Below are 9,324 nucleotides of genomic sequence, written 5' to 3'. Positions count from 1 at the left end.
TCAGCAATTCTAAAGTCTATTCTGAAGAGAATAACTTAAAGATTAAAGAAATGCATTTTCATTCTGTTTCTGTTCGGGGCTCTTGGAATTAGAACTGCTGCTCAGGTTGAGATTGATGACAACTTTTCACCTATCAGAATGTGAGCAGGAATAAGCTCTATAGAGTTTATTCGTGATGTTTAGTGGGCAGATGTTTAGTGGGCATGGTGGTGTTGGATTGACGGTTGGACTTGACAATCTTAAAGGTCTTTTCCAACCCTAAAGATTCTGTGATTCTGTGATTCTTCCTTCAGTTCAGAAAAAGGTTTTCCAATGCCAGAATGCCTTTCCTGATGGTACTGATTGAAGAACAGATATGTATATTTTTCTTCTTTAAGGTTGTTTTATGTATTTAACCCTGGTTTCTCATGTGAATGAGTCCCGTGCATGTTACTCTCTTCCTTTCTTTCCTATGCCCCTGCTGTCCCTGCTTTTAACAGCAATACTCAGTTTAACCTATTACCAGTTTCATCTGAATGTCAGAGTGGGATGTCCAAAACCTACAAATTGCAAGTTTTATTGAAAGTCAACAGCTAGGTTAGAAGGAAGGTGGAAGATAGTGACCTAAGGAAGGGAAAGCAAGTTATGACTTTGTCCTTTTCATTGTAAGAAGCAGCTCCAACTGGTCAGTATGCGTAGAGCTCTGAACTAGCCTTTGCACATGCTTTTACTTGTCTAGACAAGCAAATGCTTGTACACACCAAAAAAATACAGAACTGTGGACGGATTTGCTCATGGACTGGCTTTTTAAAAACACTATTTATTCTATGGAAATGGTAATTACATTACCATAGGTTTTCTCAAGTGGTGTCTTTCTCAGCTTTATCATTTCATTGTATACTTTGTTCCTTTCTTCTGAGGGAGTCATTAGGAGATATACAGCAAAAGACATTTTTGTCTGCTTTTATGCATGTGGATGGAAGGATATTTTTTGTCATATTTCTCCTCCCTTTGTTATTTTAAACTGCTGTTATTCTGCTTGTTTTCATTCTGCAGGTTTTTATCCAGCCTTGCTCTTATCACCCCTATCTTCCCCTTTACAGGTCTCTGAGCCTCCTTTCTTTCATTACCTTGCCTCCAAATACCTGTTTCTTATATCACTTCAAAAAAGCATAGAGGCTTGAGAGTAAACTTCAAATGTCTTGAACCAGAATCTTTCAATGGATGACATAGATGTTCAGGCATAGAAATGTATCAGATGACCTCTTTAGTTTGCTTTTAATGTTGCTTTCTACATCTTTGAAGTTTTATATTTTTATATGATTTTTTAATGTTTTATATTCCCACTTTTTTTTCATTGATTTTATGTCCTGCTGAGAACTGAAGTTCTTCAGGTGTATGAATATGATTTTTTACTATAAACTTTTGTTTCGCTTGAGATATTCAATTGCAAGTTAATATCTGGAAAAATTAATGACATCATTGTATTAGCTCTAAACTGGCAGCATAAATGGTAGCTATACTGCTCTTTCCAGTAATGGAACTGAGTGCTTGTTTATTACCAGAGCTAATATTGATGTAGTTGTCAAATGAATGTTTTTTCCCCCTATTTGTGGACTCTTTACCCATATGAGCTCCATTTTTAATGGCTTACTCCATTTAAAGACAGAGAGACATAAGAGTCTACCTTTTCAACCTTTGCTGGGTTTGGCATTTTCACTATGAAGTATATCCTTCGCCATTTACTTGCTCCCAAAATTGGGATGGAAGTCTGGCATTGCAGCCCTTGGAAAGGTCAACTTACACTAATACATGCTTTTAGGCAGTAGTCGTAACTCATATGCAATAGACTACTAGCCTCATGCTGGCAAAATGGTGGCTACACAGGCAATCATGATATATTGAGTTATGGGAACATAAGACGTGAACAAGAAAATGTGAAGAATTGAGGACTGAGATACCTTCCTAGAATTAAGGTGCTGTTGAAAAGATACAAGAAGACATATAGACATGACCAACAGTATTGCACAGTCATGCAGTATAAAGGTAATGATAATATTTTCACACATTTTAAACATACCTATAAAAAGGGTAGGATAGCAATAGCAACTTGTTGCCTTGATTTGGGTAAACTTTGGGTAAAAAGGAAAGAAGCAGCAGGGTTGATAAGGAGGTTCCAATAAACAACTTAAGACAGAAAGGAACTTTTTTTTTTTCTAATTTCCCAGCTTAGTTGGTGATTTCCATTTCTTGAAAAGGACTGTTCCAGGCAGTGCATTTCCAGCACATAACTGCATTTCCAGCACATAACTGCACTTCTCAAGTGGCTAAGCACTTGGACTGTAGCCTTGTGTCTCCCAGCACCAACAAAAGCGTGCTGTAATTGTTTGGAAATGCCTGGCTTTTTATGGCTCACTGCCAGATGCTACTTCATACTAATTCTGTCAGCTCCCTCCAGCTCAGCAGAGGATGCCATGGTCAGACAAAAAATGAGAATCTTCCAAGGAGTTCCCTGTTTTGAAGCAGGTGGTGATGGTAGTTCAGTGAAGCACGCTTCTGCATCAGAGCTGAAGAGGGGTTGGAATCATTGCAGTACTGTTTTGCGTTCTCTGCCAGAGTACAAAATATCCACTAACATTTTTCATTCTCCTGAAAAAAAGTGTACATGTGTTTTCACTGGGAAAATTCAGAATGACCTGAAAACCCCAAATCAATTTCCATTGAGGAAATCTGAAATGGAGAAATAGGTCATTTCACACTAGTTTGATTTGGAATGAAATATTTGCTTTATAAAACTACCCTAAATGCTCTGATTTTCTTCTGGTTCAGTATTTGGCAATAAGCACTGGCCTGCTGGGTGGCCTGGTCATACTGTTGTGCTTTTTTTTTCTCACTTGTAAAACGGAAAATTGTCCAGTCAAAACACACTTCCCAATTTGTAACGATAAATTTTGTTAATTTTATTCTAGAAGTTTGCTTATATCTAGTGTGTTTAACCACAAGGAACAGTCTCTATACATCTGAAAAAAAATATATCCCATGAGTAAATGTAGGCTCTGTAACTAACCCGTATATTGTACTAATAGCAAAGGCATCTCGTTAGTATATACTTGTAGTAATGAACTCTAAATTATATCTATCAAATGTAACAAGCTTGAGAGAATTAATGCAGTATTTCTATTTAGTGTTTAGTCACAGGGAGATGAAATTGTTAAGTGACAGGTTTATAAAACTAGTATAAGCTTGGTTTTCCTTGTTAGTTTGTGTTAGACCCGATTTGTATTTGATAATGTCACCTTTTCTTTTAACCATACTATTTCCAATGACATGACAGTGAGGATATGTCAAGAAACTCATTAAGCACTAGTAGTCACTGGAGTAAGCAGTAGCTTACTTCTTAGACAAAAAAAAATGTATAATACAGGGGATGTTCACTACATCACTCAATTCAAAATAGGTTGAAGTGGTCGAGATTAAAGATACATAAAACAAGACCATTTGCCAGTTTAATTTGGGATGGCTTTATTGATTTCAGTTACGCTATATACAGTTAAAGCTGTGGTTTATAATCTCTGCTTCAGATAAGGATTGATTTCACATTGGGATTGCTTATATGTATAAGGTAAAGTGCAGATATATGTCAGTGGAATTAATGGTTAAGTTTATAAGTGGAAAGCAATTTAGTAAGGAGATGCTGAAAGGAGGTCAGATGTCTTTTTAGGAAGAAGAAAACCCTGTAAAAATGTCTGCTCTTTTTATGTGAATTTTGTAAACAGTTATGGGTTACTTCTAAAGGAGCATTTCAGGGTAATTAATAATCACACGAGACATTGATGTCTGGATGGCAAATGATGGACCAGTACAGTGCAGCTGATATGAGTGAGGAAGGAAGGATTCAGACATGGGGACCTAAAGAGGTACTAAATCAGGATTTAGGCTAAGTCCAGAGTCACCTACTGCATGTGACAGCTGCCACTGACAGCACTCAGTGGGTACCTCAACTTATTTTTTTCACTTTGAAGTTTCCAAGTTTTCTTCTGGGCATATCCAGATGTGTGCATCAGTCAGTGCTAAACAGTTTGACACTGCCTCCTAGCTAATCAATACCCCAAGTTTAAGCACGCTTACACCTCCCCCTTTGGACTGGTGGGCATGCCTGGTGCACATCTGCCACTTTGAGCTAAACTCCACACAAATAGTTGAAACAGACTCTGCCTTCTGTTAAGAAAGTGTAAGGAAAATGATGGGCTGCGGTTCCCTAGCAGGCACAGTTTATGGTTAAGAGACACTGTTTGGAGTACAATTCCAGTGGCACAGGGGAGGTTTAGGTCTACATCTATGGATTCCCAAGGGAGTACTTGTGCCCTCATGCTGTAAGCCCTCCTGGGCTGGGCGCACTTTTCCCCCTCCCCTTGACGGCGTGCCAGCATGCAGAATGGGACCAAGACTGGCTAGGCTAGAGAAAGCACAGGGGAGCCCAGCAAGGGCAGTACTTGATGGGAGAGGTGTAGCAATAAAGGTCTTCAATTGTTAACTCTAATAGAGTTCCTGAAGTCCGATTCTTCTCCGTCAGAGAGGGACTCTTGGGTATTTCAGGGGCTGTTAAATGGTCAATGTGTAAAGTGGGCTGACTCTTAAAATTGTCTGTTCAGTTTTTCTCAATTCCAACTGAACGGCTTGTCCTTTCTCACAACGTGAAGCAGCAGCCTGTATGCCTACTGCCGTAGAGCCTTGGGTTCACTGCAGGTGCCAAAGAGGCTCTGCACTATGGCATCAAAATCAAGTTTCAGTTTCAGCCCTCACATCCTTCTGTGTACTGTAGGAGTGTAGGTCCAGTCTCTTGAAACACCGATTAAGGGCTTTCTGACCTAAAAAAGTAATGTGGTAGCTTTTAGATAAGCTCACTTCTTAGGTCCCTGGCCTGCTGTGACTTCAGTGCATTTGGAGACAGTGGTTGTGGCCATCAAGTAGCCCAGGGACAGAGTATTGGTAGCCTTAACCATTGATGTGAGACTTGGGTTACTCACCATATGCTCTAGCTCTAGCAAGTCCTGTGTTCTGATCCGCCTGACTGACTCCCCAGTACTGACCAGAGTGCATTAGGTGTGCTCCTGGAAGGCATCTTTCAGTTTAATTTCATTTGAAAGCAACCCACTTGGCATGCTCTGAGACCGCTCTGCAGTGCGAACTAGGATGTAGTAAGTCAGGATGGCCCTGATTCAAACTGCAAGGCTTATGCAGTTACTGCCAAAACGCTGTGGATAAAGGTAGCCATACAATGGGTGTGTCCAAAAAATGGGAAGATGACACCTGTTTAGAACGTGAAAGTGTGACACCTGTCAGTTAGTATTTCTACCATACCTCAGAATACCAGACATCCACTTGCTTCCTGCTTGGCTGTTTGAGTAATGGAGGGGAGGTGATTTTTATCATGTTTATCAACTACAAGGAGTTTACACATTAATTGCATAGTGTATTTAACCTTCTCCTATCTATATTTCTTATACTGTTCTGAATATGAGTGTAAGGAAAAGAGATAATGGTCCTACAGTACAATGTACAGAGAAACAAAGAATAAACTATAAATGGAGATGATAAAAATGTGTTAAGATTTTAGAAGAAATGAAAAAGTTGTCACAAGAGGGCAGCCTTTTCACATAAACTATAAACCAGCAACAATACAGAAAACATTTTAAGCTCTTCCTTTCACTGTAGTTAAGCATGCCAGTATGGGGTTAACCTTCTTAAGGAAACTGCAACGTGCAGAAAACTTGATCGCAACAAGAATGCTTCTCTTTCATGCAACCTTCAAAGGACAGAGGCTTGGCTTTGTAGTAGTAGTTTTTTGCTGTTTTGTTCAGACAATAGAGTTAGAAATGATTTTAAGATGAGTCAACAAACAGAAATGGGATCATCCTTTTGTTCTTTTAGTTAAAAGCAAATGGACTTTGAATACTTTGGGTATTAAGGGCAAAATACACTTGCTTAAATATTATAGCAGAGAGGTAAGCCAATATTTAGATTAAGAACTAACAAAGCACTAGTAAATTAGATGAATGATGCTTTATTAATGTATTCTTAATCATATCAATGTCTCAGTATTTATTAAAATACAATATGTATTCATGAAGGCTGTTTCAAATAGTGAAATTTATATCATAAGCAATTGGCAGACTACACTGGTTTTATACAGCACTTGTTGCAGTCAGTAAAGTTCAGCTACAACTAGTCTGTAACTATTGCAGTGAATATATCACTGCAGTGGAAAAAAGAGAAACCCTAAAAATTGGAATGAACATCATCTGTGAACTGATACAAGAGGTTATGAAGATGTATTTGTTTTCACTTCTGATTCCTGGGTGGAAGGAGTAGCCTTGTGGCTGTGTTTCTGCGAGTAGTTTAGCCTGGAGTAGGTCAGGACAACGGAGCAGGAACCCCCAGACTGTCTAGATAAGACATTATGAAGATCACCACCATTGTAAGTCATAAAAATTTAACACAAACATGAAAGTTACATGCATTATATATCAGTATCCATTGGAACATTTCCACATTAAGACCTTTCCTCAAATATAAAATTAAAATGTCCAGCATCTCATCAAAGCTTATTAGCTCGGCCATTGTTGCCAAGTGACTTCAAGACCAGAAGCATCTCATGGCCAGCAGCTCAGAGCAGGAGTGGAGGGAGCTCTCATCTCATCTACCTGTAAATACTCAATCTACTGTCCTTGGAAAGGGTAAAATATAAAAGATACAGGCCAAAGAGGAAGACTATATTCAACTCTGCAGCTATCAGCAGAGTTCCTTGAACATATGGGGATTTACACTAGTAAAAAGTAACCCAAGTGGTTTTGGACCCCCTGTTCCAAACTGTATGCAGAATATATATCTGTTGTGTTCCAAGAATGGGAACTCCACCTGCCAGCTATGCAAGACAATGCAATTTGAACACATTTTGTCTGTTCAAAAACAGAAAGGAAAGGAAAAGCAAGGCAACCAGAGGATTAGGAGTCTTGACTTTCCAGAGACTTAATATGCTTTTGTATATTTAAGATGGGAACTTTGCCCATTTTGAAGTGCTTCTAACTCAGGTTGTTATTTCCTTTTAGTTGATATGTCAATGAATCCCTGCAAGATGTAAGATAAGACAGCTGCCACTTTCAAAGATCTTTAATGAATTAGATTCTGCAGCATTTTAAGAAAACAGTCTGAAATTAGGAGAATTAGGCTGCAGTGATTTTTTTTTTAAGAACTGACAAGCAATAGCTCTTGCAGATAGTGTATTAGGTTTTTCCTGTGTTCAAGAGGAGTCTGTTGCACTCACCACAGGAATAATCTCTTAAAATATATTTTTAAGTTGCACAAACTAGGAGTCTAATTGAACTGACTTGATGTTAAAACTTTCTTTCTACCTCAGAATGCTTTCTTTGTCAATTAGGAGGAAAGGTCCATGAATCAAAGCAGATTCCTGTTGCAAGAGGGAGTAGCAAATGATTCCCAAGAATGAATTAAAAAACCTAGATAGCTGAAATAAAGAAATGTATGATATCAAAGCAAGACTAGTTTGCCTTTATCAGTGTTTTAAAACAGTCAGATGTTGGCCAAGCCAATGAGAGGGACCCCAAACCTCCCACTTTTAAAAATATGTCAGAAATATCTTCCGTGAAAGGAAATGATAACTCTAGAATTATGTTGCTGGAAAGGCAGTGGGAATGAAGGACACGAAATCAGAAGGATCATCAGCCTTACATCTGAATATTTATTGATGTAATTCTGTAACTCCAAGTCTATTTTGATATGTGTCAAATGTCAAAAAAGTCCACAAATTTCCTTAAGGTTTGGAAATCTATTTTGAGTGGAAATTTGGGTCTAGGCACTTGGCTGAGAGAGGACTCAACTTCAGTTAATGAAGGTTTTAGACCTTGATTCAATAAAGCACTTAAACTCCAGGTGATGTAAGTGATTGGTTAAGATGAGAATTAAGTAAGCACTTAAGCAGGAGCTTACCTAATTGCAGTCTCAATCAAGTAAGTATTTTTTGCTCAAAGATTTTCTTAGCACTCAAAACTGTCATAAAATATTTAATTTGTGTATAATATGCATATTAAGCCTTTGTTGCAATTAAGAAACACATACACAGCATAAGGAAGGAACAAAGGGTGTCTAAAGGCTCTACCAATCTTCTCCCTGTGATCTGCCTACTCCATCTTCATGGATGCTTTCAGCCTGTGGTTTCCACCCTTCAGGCAAGCCTAAGGGGAAGGCAGAGAGTCAATCATAGCACGGCATACTGCTCAGCATGAGCTGCATGCATTGTCATGTGTTGGATGCCAAGGCACACCCCTATTCCTATAAAACGTAGCAAGGCATCTTCACTGTGGATTCAGAGCAGATGGGGCTTTAGCTTTTCAGTTCTTACTCAAAACAATTCTTTCACTTTAAAGAGTTTGATCGCCAGCTGATTTTCCTTAAAGGAACAGAGGGCTATATGAAAGGTGTCAGGAACTGTGCTTATGGTCTGAAGGTGTTGTGGTATATATAATGTATATTATTGTATTTTAAGATAGCTGAATTTTGGATGTTTCCCAATGTTTTGACTAGCAAAACACATGGAATCCTGGTAGGTCCACATTATTGAAGAGACACGTATAAATTGGAAATTTTCCAGAAACAGTATGACTCTGCCTGCCTGTTAGATCTGTCTCCTTCTGAGCCTGGTTGAATTGGAGGTAGTAGACTTGTATACTTCTCTATGTATAAGCATGCAAAAAAAGCTTCAGCCCTCATATAGGTTATTGTTAACTTGTCAATAGGATCCCTAGGCCATCCTTGATTATCTATAGCTGGATTTAATTTTAAAAAGTGGGCTTTTTTCCCTTTCTCATTTTTGCATTCCTTTCTTTCTGAGATAAAGGAGGAGAAAGAATGTTCTGGTCAGCAAAACTGCCAGATTTACTTTGAAATCATATGTCTTTATTGTGGAAAAAAAATAAGTCTTAAACTAGAACCAGTTTTAACAAATATAATAAACATATAATATGATATGTAATGATATAGTGTATAGCTCTATCGAGTGAAGGACTTGTGCTGATTTATATTGTATCTATCTGGTCCATCTGCCCTAACTTCTGCAATCAAAAAGCATATGTAATTTTTTTTAATGTTTCTGAAGAGTACAAAGATCTCGTTAGGTCAAGCAGGGACAAAATTAGAAAGGCAAAAGCCCAGCTAGAGCTCAGTCTGGCCACAGTCGTAAAGGATAATAAAAAATGTTTTTACAAATATATTAACAACAAAAAGAGAGGCAAGGAGAATCTCCATCCCCTACTGGATATGGCGGGGAAC

Source organism: Phaethon aethereus (assembly GCF_964289735.1).
Source record: "Phaethon aethereus genome assembly, chromosome: 1".
Classification (NCBI taxonomy): Eukaryota; Metazoa; Chordata; class Aves; order Phaethontiformes; family Phaethontidae; genus Phaethon; species Phaethon aethereus.
This window is presented reverse-complemented; position numbering follows the sequence as displayed.